Source organism: Anomalospiza imberbis, chromosome 13 (genome assembly GCF_031753505.1).
Source record: "Anomalospiza imberbis isolate Cuckoo-Finch-1a 21T00152 chromosome 13, ASM3175350v1, whole genome shotgun sequence".
Taxonomy (NCBI): domain Eukaryota; kingdom Metazoa; phylum Chordata; class Aves; order Passeriformes; family Viduidae; genus Anomalospiza; species Anomalospiza imberbis.
In genome coordinates, this window is record NC_089693.1 from 10334036 (window position 1) to 10348641 (window position 14606).

A 14606-nucleotide genomic window follows, 5' to 3' on the forward strand; every position below is an offset into this window, starting at 1 on the left:
CTGTATGAAAGTGCAGTATATGCCATTGTGCATTTAATACAGTCGTGTCTAGCAGTCTGATTTTTGACTGTTGTTGTGATCTGTTTTATGTAACTTATGGCAAGTTTACATATTTTCATGACTGTTAATACTAAATTCTATACTAGCAAAAGGTTTAGGAGTCCTTTACAAGGAAACATCCAACACCATGTGGTCATTCTGACAATTTATGAAATGGAGAAGGAGAAAAATAAACAGCACCAAGCTGACAGAGTTCAAGAAGTGTTTGAACAATACCCTTGGGCACATGGTGTGACTCTTGGGGATGGTGCTGTGCAGGGCCAGGAGTTGGACTTGATGATCCTTGTGGGTCCCTTCCAACTGAGCACATTATGATTCTGTGATCTGCCTAGTGAAATATCCATGGTTTAGTACATAATTCTCCTGATACCATACATGGCTGGAAGTGTATTTATGTTTTTCTTTTAAAACAGTTCACAAAATGAAGAACTGACATAAAAAACTTCAGACTTACATCCCTGTTTTTAAAAAAGAAACCACAGGGAAGACAAAGTCAAGTAGGACTTTAGCAAGATTTTACTTGTAAATCCCACTATCGTGTCATCATCCCTGCCTATTATCACCAGTCACTGGGGAGTTTTGTGCTCTTTTAAGTGACATGGATGAGACTGGATAAGTTATACTTTGTTAATGTCACGTTCCTAACATGCAAAGTTCATAGTTAATTCTTTGCTTTCCTATGGTGAAAGCACTTAGCTTATGTGCAATGTCTTTTGGGCAAGATCTAAAAGACCCCAATTTTATAAGTGAATAATATAGAGTGAAAAAAGGTATGGTAAGTTAGTTGTGTAATACTTCAAAGGAACAAGGACGAAATCCAGGAATTCTAGCTTGCAGTCAGCCCAACATAGCTGTGAACAGACCCCATTACTTTTATTCTACTATACTGTACAGTCTTCTAGAGCTGAGACCTCAAATTACTCGTTTTCACATAATGCTGGTGTAAAAAGAACCACTGAATAGCTGAGACTTTTTTATACTAAATAACATTTACATAAGGTTCTTTTTTTTAGTGGGACAAAACTGAAATTTTAGTATGACTACTGAAATTAGCCTTGCTGAGGAGTCAGCTACTCAGTCTTGTCCAGCAATAGCTCAGTGAAACTTTTACCGCCTTTGGGCTTTATCTTTACAGTAATTAGCCAGTGTAAATTTAAATAGGTGAGAGAATAGTCATATATTAACAGGTTTACTTAGTACAGGCAAATAGGGAAATGATAGTCAAAGCAGTATATTCATGTTTTTTAGACTTCCCTTTGTCTCCATAGATTATTTTTCTGGTAAAAAAAAGTGAAGACTCTTCCAAAAAGCTGTTCAGTGCACACAGCTTAAACACCATCTCTGAATGCAGTTCTCCAGAGGAATTACATTGGTTGTGAAAAGAAAGCCTGTAACTCCCCTATCTTTAAAATCTGATTTAGCCAGACAATGCAGATGTCTAAAACTGAATGGTGTTGGATAGAGCCTGAAAATAAAATTCTAAAGCTTGTGTTTTATATTCAGATTTGAGTGTGATAAGTGTGATATACATAGAGTTAGGAATTTTAGCAGGATGATCTGATTGGTATTTTTAAATTTAACTCATATTTATTAAACAGTTATGTAAATTATTTGTTTATTAATCGAAGTATCAGCTTTAAAACACTGACAGTGGTAATAAGGAAAATAAGCAGTGATGTATGTATAACTCAAAATGCATAGTTCATGATAGAAGACTTTTGACTCTGGAAAACGTGAAAAATGAAAACAAAATCTGCCAGTGATTTTTAGTATGAAAAAAATTATATCTATCAAAATTAAACACATACTTTGAGGGATGTATGAAACCAAATGTACTTCAGATTGTGCAACAGGCAATTTATTGCATATAGAATTGAGCTATGCACTTTAGCAACTGCTTAACTGGTGTTAACCAGTACAGTTGACTTTTGACACTCTATATTGCCTTACACTCTGAAAATTTAGGTTATGTGAGTTAAGGACAAATGTTTTGTTAATTTGGAACCAGTGACCAAGCTTGAGGTACTTAATTTATGTCACCTCTATATATGTGGGTGGCCAGTGATTTCACACTTAGTTCTCTGTTCCTCCTACAAGCTGTAGGAAGCCATCTCTGTCACTGTAAAGAATTGGTTCCAGTTGGCTGCTACAAGTGTTGGCTTTTGTCTAGCATCAAAAGATGTCCAAGTTCCTGTTAGTGGCATGTCTTTGGAATATCTTGCCATCTGCTGCACAGGATTATACATTTGCTGGTTTTTCCAAATTTGAGTGTTAACTAATTAGGACCATGGAAAAAAATTAAACAAAAGTCGAGAAGGGAAAAAGTAATGGGACAGCTGAAAAGAATCACTGGCATTCCAATACTCTTTAAATAAACACAAGCTGTTTCATGCACTGTACTTGTTTTGAGCCTTAGTTTTCAGTCTGCAGTATACAGCATATATCTAGGGGATCATATCTATTTTTCCCAAAACATTTAGAGAAATAAGAAGTGTTCTACTATAAAGGCTCTGAAAATGCAGCCTGACTTTGTAAGACAACAGAATTTGGAGCTTGATCACAAGGAGAATACTAGAAATGTGAAGTTTTAAAAAAATTATTTCCTTGTATTTTCTTGAAAATAAGAAGATTTCACTCTGTAAAGGTTTTAGGGAAATGCTTGTTAGGTAGATATCTCAAAGGACTGGTAGTATAATTCCAGTCTCAATGCTGTCCATTTGATCCCAAGAGCAGCTTAAGCAGCAGGTTTTTAGTTATTGTGGGAGCAGCAGGTTTAATTATTGTGAGAGATGAACAGTGATGTTTCTCTAGGGGTTAAACCATCATCAGGTGAATCTGGAAACTGAACTCTAAAGAATGAGACTTATTCTTTACTATGTGTAATCTTCATTAAAATTTTGCTAATATTTATTTATTAATATTTATGCATTTAATTAGAGTTCTTTTTGTGGTGCCTAGGGCTGTCTTCTCTGAGCCAACCAATGCAAGGAGTCAAATTTGGCACCTGCTGTAATAATTTAAAACTGAGCTAGGAAGCCCCAAAGTCAGTGGAGTTAAAAAATACACTTGGGCTATTTCTGTGTAATAGCTGTTTTTAAAATTGGTATGTACAATAAAAATGCAATTAAACCTGGAAGATCAACCAACCTTTAAAATAACCAATAACAATGACTAACAAACAGGGGGTTTCATTTTAAATTCTTCTTGTCTTTTTCATTTAGAAATCCCAATGATCAGATAAAGCTTTGTTGTAAAGGGACAGATAGAACTGTTTTTGAACAGCTTCATCCAGCAATGGGGTGCCAATGTCTTTGGCATCCAACTGCTTTGGTGTAAGTGCTTCTCCTGGGGTTACTGATTCAAAAACTCATTAACAGGCCAACATATTCATCTTGAAATAGAGGTTTAAAATAATCATGTGGCTTGAATATTCTTCTTAATGTAAAGATATGCATAAATGCAGGAGGACTTGTTGAATCAGAACTACAGTTTTGCTGCAAAGGTAGGCAAATCTAAATTCTAATTAGAGCTAAATCTACTGAAATAATATGGATTCTGAGGTATTATGCTAGTATTTAAAACACTTAGAATATCTACATTGTTCAAGTAATCCATACCTCAGAATTCCTAGCTTGAAATCTGTGAAAGTCTATGAATGTGAATACAAATAATCCAGTTTAATGTTATTTTAAAGTAAGTATGCTCTCTGCTTGTTTTCAGGGATCTACCCTAATGTGAACTTAATTAAGAATTTTACCTAGTTTTCCTTTCTTGCTTTAAGAATTCATGTTCTCTGTAAGTGTCCATTCCTAATACAAACCATTCCATGATTTTTAAAATGTCTGACATAACAAAACCATCATAACATATATTCAATATGGGTTACAAACATAACTATTGTTTTCCTCTCTGTAATAGAGCTTTCTTGGCTTTCTTCTAATCTTTTCCAGAAGGCCAACATGTTTTATATGAAAACAAAGTTGGAATCATAAGCATCTGATTTTTTTTTTAATTTTTTCATCATTGCCTTAGACAATAAAACCTTGACTTTTCATTCTTCCTCTGCAAGGTTAAGTGTTTGTGTGTGGCCAGGGCAGAGCTGCTGTCTGGGTAAGGGAACAAGCCATTGGTATGGCTGAAACCCCAGTGTGTTGTGCAGCACTCGCACACTGATTAGAGGATGATGCTGGCAAGTTGTGTTCCTTCAACCTCTTTCTGTCAGGTTGCACCTGTGACTTCAGAGTCAGCGTCTCTCCTTTTTCTCTCTTCTCCTCTCCCTTCTGCTTGTCCCCCTCACACTTCTGCGCATCTTTTCCTTAAACAAGCAGAGTTTTTCCTTAATGCTTCATTCATACAGTTACAAAACTTTTGTTGTAGTTCATTAATTTTTGATTTTTAATGGTCTTCTTCTCATTGTTATATCTTACTTATAGCAGAATTTACGGAAAAATCAAGATTCATTGTTATTAGTGGTAAAGCATACAAAAGCCTGTTTTGTTGACATGTGCTTAAGATGAAAAACATTTCTGCAAAAACATTTTCTTCCTTTTAGCAATGAAACTCCTCATGATCTTTGCACTTCAAAGCCATTTACTCACTTAAATTTCAAGTTATAAGTACAGAAGTATGTTTTTCTTAATAAAAATGCCTCATGTAGTAGAGTACAGCAAAAGCACAAAATTTGAATGTCACCACAGATATACTAAGATTGATACTCAAGAAATAAGTTACCTGAAGTTTTTGAGTCCACTAGTCTTTCTTCAGACTTTACCCAGTGCAGCTGAAATTGGCATTGATCTTTAGGATATCACGAAGGATGAAAATCACAGTCACATCTGTTTATTAATATGTTTGGAAGTCTTGTAATTTGTCAATAAATTATATGAATATGTGTACTGGCCAATTTTTACCTAATTATATCCTTATTTTTCTAGGTGTTAACTAAAGCTCAAAATGATCTTGGGGGCTTATGGCAAGGAAAACATAATTGACTTGGCCATGAAACAGCAATGTGGAATTGTTGCAATTGCAGATTATTCTGCAAGCCTTTGCCACTGCTTAAATGAAGTTTGCTTTCTACCTCTTTCTTAATACAGTATGTAATTACTTGTATACAAGTTTTGTTTGCAATAAGCTTGAAGTATTAATTTTGAAGGATAGGATAATTCCACAAGTGAATTGTGGTTTTTTTAAATAAGGATCTGTAGGAGCCCACCTCACTTATTGCAAAAGAAAATCGAAATGTGAGGAGTGATGAAGCCTTATTTTGGGGTTAGTGTGAATATAGCTTCCCTAACACAAGTGGTGCTGAGGTGCTGTGTTAATCAGTGGTAGGAGCACTCAGCCTGTGTGGTTTCTGTGGCTGCTGTATGGTCATGCCCTGGGTGCTGCCCTGGTGCCAGCCAGTCTCATTGTGGGTGCAGGAGGGCAGCCTTGGCAGATTCATACACACTGGAGCTGCAGCATCAGCAGTAGATTCTGTCTGAGTGTCGAGCACTTGCTGTTGGCTGCTGAGGAACTTTTGGACTATTTTTAACACCTTTGAAAAAGATGTTAGATTGATAACATCATTTGTTTGTTGGAGATGGTTGTGAGTGTTCTTGTCAATGTAGATGACATCTGAAAAGGGACGAGCACCACAAACAACAAACATTTCTAGACACTGTAATATTCAGCTTTATGCCTAACAGTCCAGCAGCCTTTCAACAGCCCACCTGTGCATGCACAAAGAACCTCTGCGCTTCTAAAGTTGTTATATTGATTATAGGTTCCTGAGTGCCTTTGGACAGCCTGTTGTCAGAGCTGTAGGGCTCAGGAATACTTAGCACACTCTCCAGAGCTTGTAACCTTCCAAGCATAACCAATCCCTGCCTGGCAAACAATTTACAAATGTTTTGAACTGAACTAAGGATTATAGGGTTTATAGTTAATACACTATAAATCTACAAATAGAAAATATGTACTTGAAAGAGTTACTTTTTCATTTCTGCTTGTAATATACACGTGGTATTGTTATATCAAAATACATTGTTTAGACTGTAAAAATCAGTTTTGCTGAATCAATATTACTGTTTCGTGACTTATTTGAAATTGTTGTGTGAACAGATTTAAAATACAGGAGGAAAACCTAGCGTGAGTACTAAATGTGGAGGATTAGGACTTGAGAGAAGTATGTTCAGAATTAGGTAAGAACAGTATAAAATAGTAATTTTTCTCTTGAAAATATATTCCACTGTTAGAATTACCTCAAAAATTGCTTATACATGCTAAAATATCCATCTCAAACTTGTTATTAGTGAATGTTACATCTTAGTGGAATTGCATCTTCCTAGTGTGTGAGATTACTCAAGTAACTAGTACTACAATGTTATCAGCTCTGTATTCAGGACTGGAAATACATGAACACTTTTTAGTGTGGTTTCCTCCTTTGGTGCCCGTTCTGTCTCGAGGCGTATCCGACTTGTCCTTCGCACGCAGGGTGGCCCTGTCCCCGCTGCCGCCCGGGCCGTGCCCGCCGTGCGTGTGAGCGGCGCGCCGCGCTCTGCGGTGCCCGGCTCGGCCCGCAGGGGGCGCGCGGGAGCGGCAGCGCCGGGCCCGGGGCGCGCCCGCGCTGCGGAGCCCCCGAGCGCTGCGGGGCCGGGCACCGCGGAACGGGAGCGCTCCCCCTGCTCCTTTCGGGGCTCCCGCAGCCCCCGAGCGCTGCGGGGCCGGGCACCGCGGAACGGGAGCGCTCCCCCTGCTCCTTTCGGGGCTCCCGCAGCCCCCGAGCGCTGCGGGGCCGGGCACCGCGGAACGGGAGCGCTCCCCCTGCTCCTTTCGGGGCTCCCGCAGCCCCCGAGCGCTGCGGGGCCGGGCACCGCGGTACGGGAGCGCGCCCCCTGCTCCTTTCGGGGCTCCCGGAGCCCCCGAGCGCTGCGGGGCCGGGCACCGCGGAACGGGAACGCGCTCTCTGCTCCTTTCGGGGCTCCCGGAGCCCCTGAGCGCTGCGGGGCCGGGCACCGCGGAACGGGAGCGCTCCCCCTGCTCCTTTTGGGGGCTCCCGGAGCCCCCGAGCGCTGCGGGGCCGGGCACCGCGGACCGGGAGCGCTCCCTGCTCCTTTCGGGGCTCCCGGAGCCCCCGAGCGCTGCAGGGAACGGGAGCGCTCCCTGCTCCTCTGGGGGCTCCTGGCCACTGCTGCTGCTGCCGCCGTACAGCCTTGCTGCTACTGCCTGCTTTTGTACAAGCTTGTTCTTTGCATTGTTGCCTGAACAGCCTTCTGAAACATGTATAAAATTTTGGAACAAACCATCAAGAAATCATCCTTGAAGATAGCATCTGCCATATATTGTGGCCATTTCATAAGCTGGATAGGATGAGACTAGTTTCCTTTAAATCTATATTATGATTTAAGAAAGTAAGCTGAAATAATTTCTATAATAAAACCAGCTAAAATCAAATAATGGGTACTGGTAACACCTGTTAATTATTTCAGTACTACAGTTACTAAAGATGGAAAAGTGGGGTAAAAAGACACTGATTTAATTTGATGATCTCCCTCGGGTGAGACATATGAGCACACTCAGATGTGCCCCCTACAGCCATAATCTACCTTATTGCCTACAGAGTAGTTTGGCAAAGGTGCCAAAGCTTACAAGACACTTGTAAGCTACTGTCATGCCATAGGAATTATGACATTTAGAAAGCACTTATTTAAAATCCCTCTTTATGTGTGTCCTGTCTGTAAGACTTTAATTTGCAGTAGTGCCAGTATGATTTTGGTAGGAGGTTTAATAACTCAGCAGTATTTCCTTGGTGTTGAGAGAGAAAACTTCCTGGGCAAAAATGAGTCCAGTAGGCTCAAAAGGTTATCAAATAAGCTTGTGTAACACAGTGCTTGTTTTACAGTCCTTTTTTTTACTTCTAATTTTCTCATTTCCTGTTCCTTTCCTACTTAGAGAGCATTACAGGATATTCATACAACAAGCATCCTAACAATGAGATTAACATTTAGTTTTAATACATTTGTTCTGAGCTTTATTTCGGACATAAATTTAAACTTGCACAAAACATTTAGAAAGTAAATCCAAATACTTTCCAGGTTAAAAAAGATTCTAATACTAAAATTGAAAAAAAAGAAAAATATAAAAGCAAGAAGAATCTGCTGACAGATTTTCTGATGACACCTAATAGTTATTGTCAAGTGGCCATGTTCCATCCTTAACCTTCTTTTGCTTCCTTTCAAGAAAAAAATAAATACCCATTTTGGCAAAATTAAGAACTTTAATTCTCAGTCACTTTGTGGAAAAAGTGCAAAAGTGAAGCCAGGACTTATTTTCTTATAAGTCTGTCACTGGTATTTAATTAATCCCTTAGCAGTTAATGATTATGGTCTGGTAAGTAGGTTTATCCCGCCTTGTACTTCCATTCCCACTACAACTGTGTGTGTTCTGTTTCAGGAAAGACAGGGATTTTTTTTTCCTCAGAACTGCTTTAATCTTAAATTTTAAATTCTTAATGAAAAGAAACAAAATATATCTATTTTTTTGCCTACTCTGTAGGCAATAAGGTAGATTATGGCTGTAGGGGGCACATCTGAGTGTGCTCATATGTATCACCTGAGAGAGTTCATTAATGTCTGTACAGCTACTTAAAATAAATTTTGCTGAAGAGCGTCTTGTAGTCAAAAATGTTTCACTCGATCCTCTCCATTCCTTATTAAAATGTGCCATTGCTGCTATTCAGTGCTTGTGTGGGAGTAACTACACAGGACCAAGGTCAATTAACTGGAGTTTAAGTAAGCAGATGTAGTATAACTTTTTCTCTCATTTTTCTTAAGAACAGATCTTGTGCTTAAAATCATTACTATGTCAGATTAATGTCACTGTTACCTCCTTAGTGGTTTTTCTAAACACCACATTTTATGAGCATGCCAAAGCAATTTGATTTGATTAGAAAATCTGGTTCCTCTTGTAAGAGCAAGTCTGTGTTCCTTTTATATTTGAACGCTTTAACAAAAAATCTAAATTTAAATAAAAAAAATAGACAGGGCTCTGGGCTTCATTCATAAGCATGTAGCTGCATTAGAAGATACAGATAGCAGTTTTGCTCTCAGCCTGTTCCGACTCTTGACAGCAATGCATGCTTTCCTCATTTCTGAGTATTTTTCTTCATCTTTCACTGCCATATCCTGTGATTTACAGCATTCCAAGACTTCTGATCTTCCTATTTTTTCCTTTCAGAAAATTTGCTCTTGATATTTTAATGTAATCCTTTTTGGTAAATTAAATAATGTGATATATATGGAGGGCTACAGAACTTGTCTTCCTGGCCACATTCTCTGTGTTTAGCCTTAATGTTAGATACAAATCCTGAAGAGGATTGCTGGAGGTTATGTAATGATAACTTCAAAAGTTACAACAGGACATTCTTCCAAATACTGAGTCAGAGAAACACATTCCTGTTCTAAATGCTATTGAGTTGATAGTTCAATTTAGTAAGTCTTTGTTTACTCTTTAATCCTTACTGTCAGCTGGAAAACGGAATGTTTTTCTCTAGTAGCCAAGTTAAGGGAGTTGTTTTCTTTTTAGCATTTAGTAGGTAAAAGTGAAATCAGTTTTGCAAGCAAATGTGTTTTATAATCTTGCTTGCATTGAGATAATAGGTTATATATGTGTCTATGTACACACAAGAGGAAAATTTATAATGTTGAATAGGATTCCGTTGCTTAAAATTTGAATTTGTTACAAAAAAAAAGATACCCTACATATTAAATTCCAGGAGTGACCAACATGATACTGTTTTATAATAGTTACAAAACCAACTGACTTACCAAAAGTTTTCAGGCTCTTGCTATTGAGGCTGATTTGGAGAAAATTCTTTGAACTTGACTGTCTAAATGTGTACAACTGTGCCTGGCTGTTGAGTCAGTCCTTTAAAAAATGCATGTCTCACAGTAGATTAGGAAACAGGAAGGCAGTTACTTTGGCACTAGGAAATAGAGCTAATGACATCAGCATGATCAAAATTAAGGGCAAATTCAGAATTTAAAATGTCAATACAAATTGGGGTTTATTAATGAATTTGTATTTATAGCAGGCCCATTATGTTTTAATTTAAAGAATTACTCTTCCTTTTATGGAAAAAAAAAGACCTACTCAAATCAACCTTTATATTTGGCACTTGAAAGGAGCTTTGACAAAGAAATAAATGAGTTTGTGTGGGGTGAACTTAACCAGAGTCAAACCAATGTCTAATCCAAAGTCCTATCTTTGGCAGTGACCAAGAGCGGGTGCTTAGGAAAGAGCAAAGAAAGAGGACAACCATTCCAAATTCCTTGTGCAACTTCCTCCAGTCTCTGTGTCTCAGAAAGATGTGTATTTTCTTTGTTTACTAGCTCTTGATGGGGTGGTTTTTTTTCTTGATGGTGATTTGTTTTTATTAAAATTTTGGTCACATTTAAAAAATATGGTAAATTATAGCTCCCACAAAATCTTCCAAATGGTTATTATTTTCCTAAAATGTATGGTTACTGTTACAAATGTTTGCATTAAGCATAAATAATGGACTATGACTGAATGACTTGAACATGTTGCTGTGTTTCTCAGATGGGGGGCTGACGGCTGTTGCTATTGTCCATTTTATTTACCACCCATTGTTTGTAGGATGCAGCCCATGTATCAACAGAGAGTGTGAGCAGAGTTCTTGATCCTTGCCTGCTATCTTGGACATCCTTTTCATTTAAGGAATTTATTGAATATTGCATTGAGTCCTTTCAACTGCCATCCTAAAAGTTTAGCTTTGCTTGTTCTTTAAGGAGATTTTTTTTTTTGGTCAAAAATAGTGTGTCTTTTGCTATTAGCTGGAGTTTCTTTCATGGCTTTATTTCACTTGTGCCTGTGTCTTAGGAATAAAAAAATAATCCAAGCATGTTGCACAAAGATGTAGTTATTTTACCCACTGTGAGCTGAACATTCAAATGCTGGAGCTGATGGAACTTCTACTGTTCAGGGGCAACATGAGCCTCAGAATGTAGTACAAGATATCTGTATTAGGGCTCACTTAGTTGCATGCAAGCAGCTTAGAATTAATGCTTCAAGAAAGCAGAGGACTATTGTCTTAGTCATTATGTTTTGATAGCCTGTAAAATTTCCCATCTGACTGATGTTCGTATTAAGAATACAGTGAGGTGGGATTAGAATATCAGATACTATTAAACACAGAAATGATTTATGCTCAGTTAATATTTGTAACTGCTGGTTATTTTACTGTCAGATCCTTTTTATAGAACAACAGCTATGTGAGACTATACAGTAAAATGTAACTTTCTAATTAATTGATGGGCATTCTTAAAATGATATAAGATGACTTCATGATGAAAAATGGCCTGAGTTGTTTGCTTACATTATTTAATCTTGCTCCTGCTAGCTTTGCCCTATAAACTTGTCAACCTTAAATTCCAGCAGCATATTGTTAAAGCAAGAGAAATAGCAAAATAGACCTCCACAAAATAATCAAGGAATAGATTGTTCTGTAACAGTTATATTTTATGTTTTGCTATGGCCACCTCGGTCTTGAAAGGGTTATGATTAGTATCAAGTTAGCTTGCATTTTCTTATCTGTTTTGTTGGAAAGAAGAAACAATGCAAAGTGGATTTAAACAGGATGTGTAAGGGATGGAAGAGAAACTGTCTTAGATAAAGAGTAATCATAGCAATAAATTATTTTGCATAGGTTGCTTCTTAACCATCCCTTGTGGGATGAGAGGGACTGTACAAACTGAGTCACAAAGGCAAGTGTTGATGTGAGCTTCGATGAACACTTCTGGCGCTTATTTCAAATTTCCTGACATCGAAGATAATGCTTTCCATTGACAGTAATTATGTCTATTGTATGAAACTGTCTATGCAGTAGCTTAATATCCTGACATCTGGTTTTCAGCTGTTCAGCAGAAGTAAGTTTTCTCTCTTGGCTTGCAGGTGTAAACACAGGAGTTGGCATCGTTGGCTAGGAAGGAATGGAAGCAGCCTTGGCCGGTGACTGACAGCCCAGTTCAAATACCTCCAGAGGCTCTTGGAGATTCCTGGCAGGCATTCCTGTTTGAAACTATGCAAGTTCTTATGTTTTCTTCCACAAAAAAAATTGCTTTTACACTGCTGTGTTTCTGCTCTGTCATGTGACCTCTCTACTCAGGTTTGTTTCTGGTTTTTAAGTTTATAAGTGAGCAAAACAGTGACTTGTACTCTTTAGATACCTAGATGTTACTGGAAGTCTGAAGAATGAGTTAGGCAATCTAAATATTTGAGTACAAGTGTTTTGGAAGTTAAATAGAATAATTATTGTTTCTTTTTCTGTTTTGAAAACATAAATGTATCTGACTGCAGTTACTACCCTTAATGATCTCCTTCATTTTTGCAGCTTGTTGAGACATGCTGTTTTCATGTTATACACTTCTCCCTCATACTTAGAAAGAAAAGAGAACCATATGTTGTGCTTTAATGGTAAATCCCAGGGATTGTCTGTGTGGTTGCAAGGGGTGTATAGATAAGCCATGACAAAATTACTGTCCCTATCTAAGCTACATCTACCATAGAAGATATCCAGTAAGTAATTCTACTAAAGCAAAGAGCTGTCTTGATATCTCATGCTTTTTTAGAGACAATCTAGGTTTCTTACTTTTTTAAATGCTTGCTCTATAAGCATTTTTATTCAGGAAATATTAGGGACTTTTAATTCATGAAAACCTGTAACTTATGTTTGAGTGAATATTTAAGGCCAGCAGATTTGTTACATCAGCTTTGGGCACTTGGGGGATTAGTTTTACATATTTGATTCAGACTGTTTCACATCACACAGCTAGCTTGGGCTAGGGCTCTTTGCGGAGACTTAGAGATAATTGCTGTAGACAAGACTCTGCAATATCAAATGGAGTGAGAGGGAGCCCCCATAACTGCTTAAATGGGGTCACTGAATACACTGACCATTCTGTAGGTTTCATTGCTAGCTGATGATTGTTAGCTGCACATTGTTCTGAAGGTCTGTGCAAGAGAAGAAACTGCTGCTTGTGTTCAGATCTTCTCGCTTCAACACTTAATTCAGTTAAGGACAATTTTTCTTAAAGTTATTTGATGACAGTATAATTTTTTTGCCCTGGTTTCTCCTGTTCTGTGATAAATGGATGCAGTACAGACATTACTGGAGACATTTTTGACCTGTATGAGATGTAGGGGGTGAAAACCATCTCATCTGCTAGTGTTAAACACAATTGACTGTTAAGAATTTTAGTTAACGATTTTTTTCCCTCTTTTTTCATATTTAAAGACACTGACTGGTAAAATCCAGATGAATAAGATCTGCTTATGCTTTTTTCTTATCAAGAGTATTATGGGAAACATAACATCTGGAAGGAATATGTATGTCAGTAAGTCACATTTATCCTCAGGGTTATTGAGGACCGTGCAGAACACCACTAGTGTATTGATAATTTACTTAAGGGAACAATAGAGATACTGAGTTGTTCTAGTAGTGACAGAAATCTGAAACATTGACTTTGACAGGACAAAACCCAGTTTTTTTCAGCTGTTTATTTTGTAAAGTATCTTCACATGTAAGAAATAAAGTCAGATAAATCACTTGGCCCTTTCTGCAGGTTAAAATTTTCATCAAGATTAATGTGACTATATAAGGAAAAAATTCAAGTGTTTGGTAAAGTTTTTCTGAAATTATACATTTGGTTATTAATTGGCTACTTGCATTTTTAAAATAATTCCATAACAAATTCCTTTTGTGGTATAAAGCAGCTGCTCAGGATTAATGTCACGTCAACGTCTCAGGCTGCAGGAAGAGGATGGATGAGTAAAGCTAAAACCTCAAATGTCAGTAAGCTCTTTATTTTTACAACAGAAGACTTTTGCAAGTGATCAAAACAGCTGTCAGGTTAGGTGAAGAAGAAAACCAATGACTTGAGCACTATTGCTTTACCAGTGGCTTCTTTTTTAAAAAATTTTTGTATATCTATAAAAATATCTTTTCTTAACGGTACATTGATGTTAACTGACTAGGAACTGGTTGCAGTAGCAAGGATTGATCATCATCTACTTTACATGCTGAGCACTTTCTGACATCTAATCTGGCTCATTGACACTGTTTTCTTACTCCGTGCTGCCATATGCAAGAGACATGCAAGGAATCCATTTGATAGCAAAGTGTTGTGCCTACTGTATCTATAGTGGAGTTTTATTACTGCCAGTTAATGGAGTATTAGGGACTATCCATTGGAATTCTTTTGAAGGCTAGTCACAACATCATAGAATGGAAGGGGAAAAAGTCAGTTCCTGTCTTTGGGAAGGGAGAGAAAGCAGATACAGTGTTATAGATAAGTGAACTTTAGCTCAGTTCCCATAAGAAGAAATACTTGTTAAAAAAAAAAAAAAACTAACCAAGGTGATTAACAGTCAGAAGAAACTTTTCTTGGGGAAATTATACCAAAGTGGTTTAGTTTGTCTGCTAGGGCATTAGCCCTTCTCCTCCATGACTAGAGGAGAAACAGTGGGACATATATGTCAACTCT

General features: G+C 37.7%; 1 long non-coding RNA gene across 2 annotated transcripts in view; it reads left to right on the forward strand.

Annotated features, from left to right (window-relative positions):
* The window catches only part of LOC137481907 (uncharacterized), a 32326-nt gene extending 18076 nt beyond the window's left edge, over positions 1-14250 (forward strand). Inside the window, exon 3 of one of the 2 annotated variants that reach the window (XR_011003753.1) lies at positions 12016-14250. This is a non-coding gene — a long non-coding RNA (uncharacterized lncRNA). Of the gene's footprint in view, positions 1-6165; positions 6230-12015 lie in introns of those variants that run through there. The other variant, XR_011003752.1, reaches the window with a different exon arrangement.
* Positions 14251-14606: the final 356 nt, after the last annotated feature.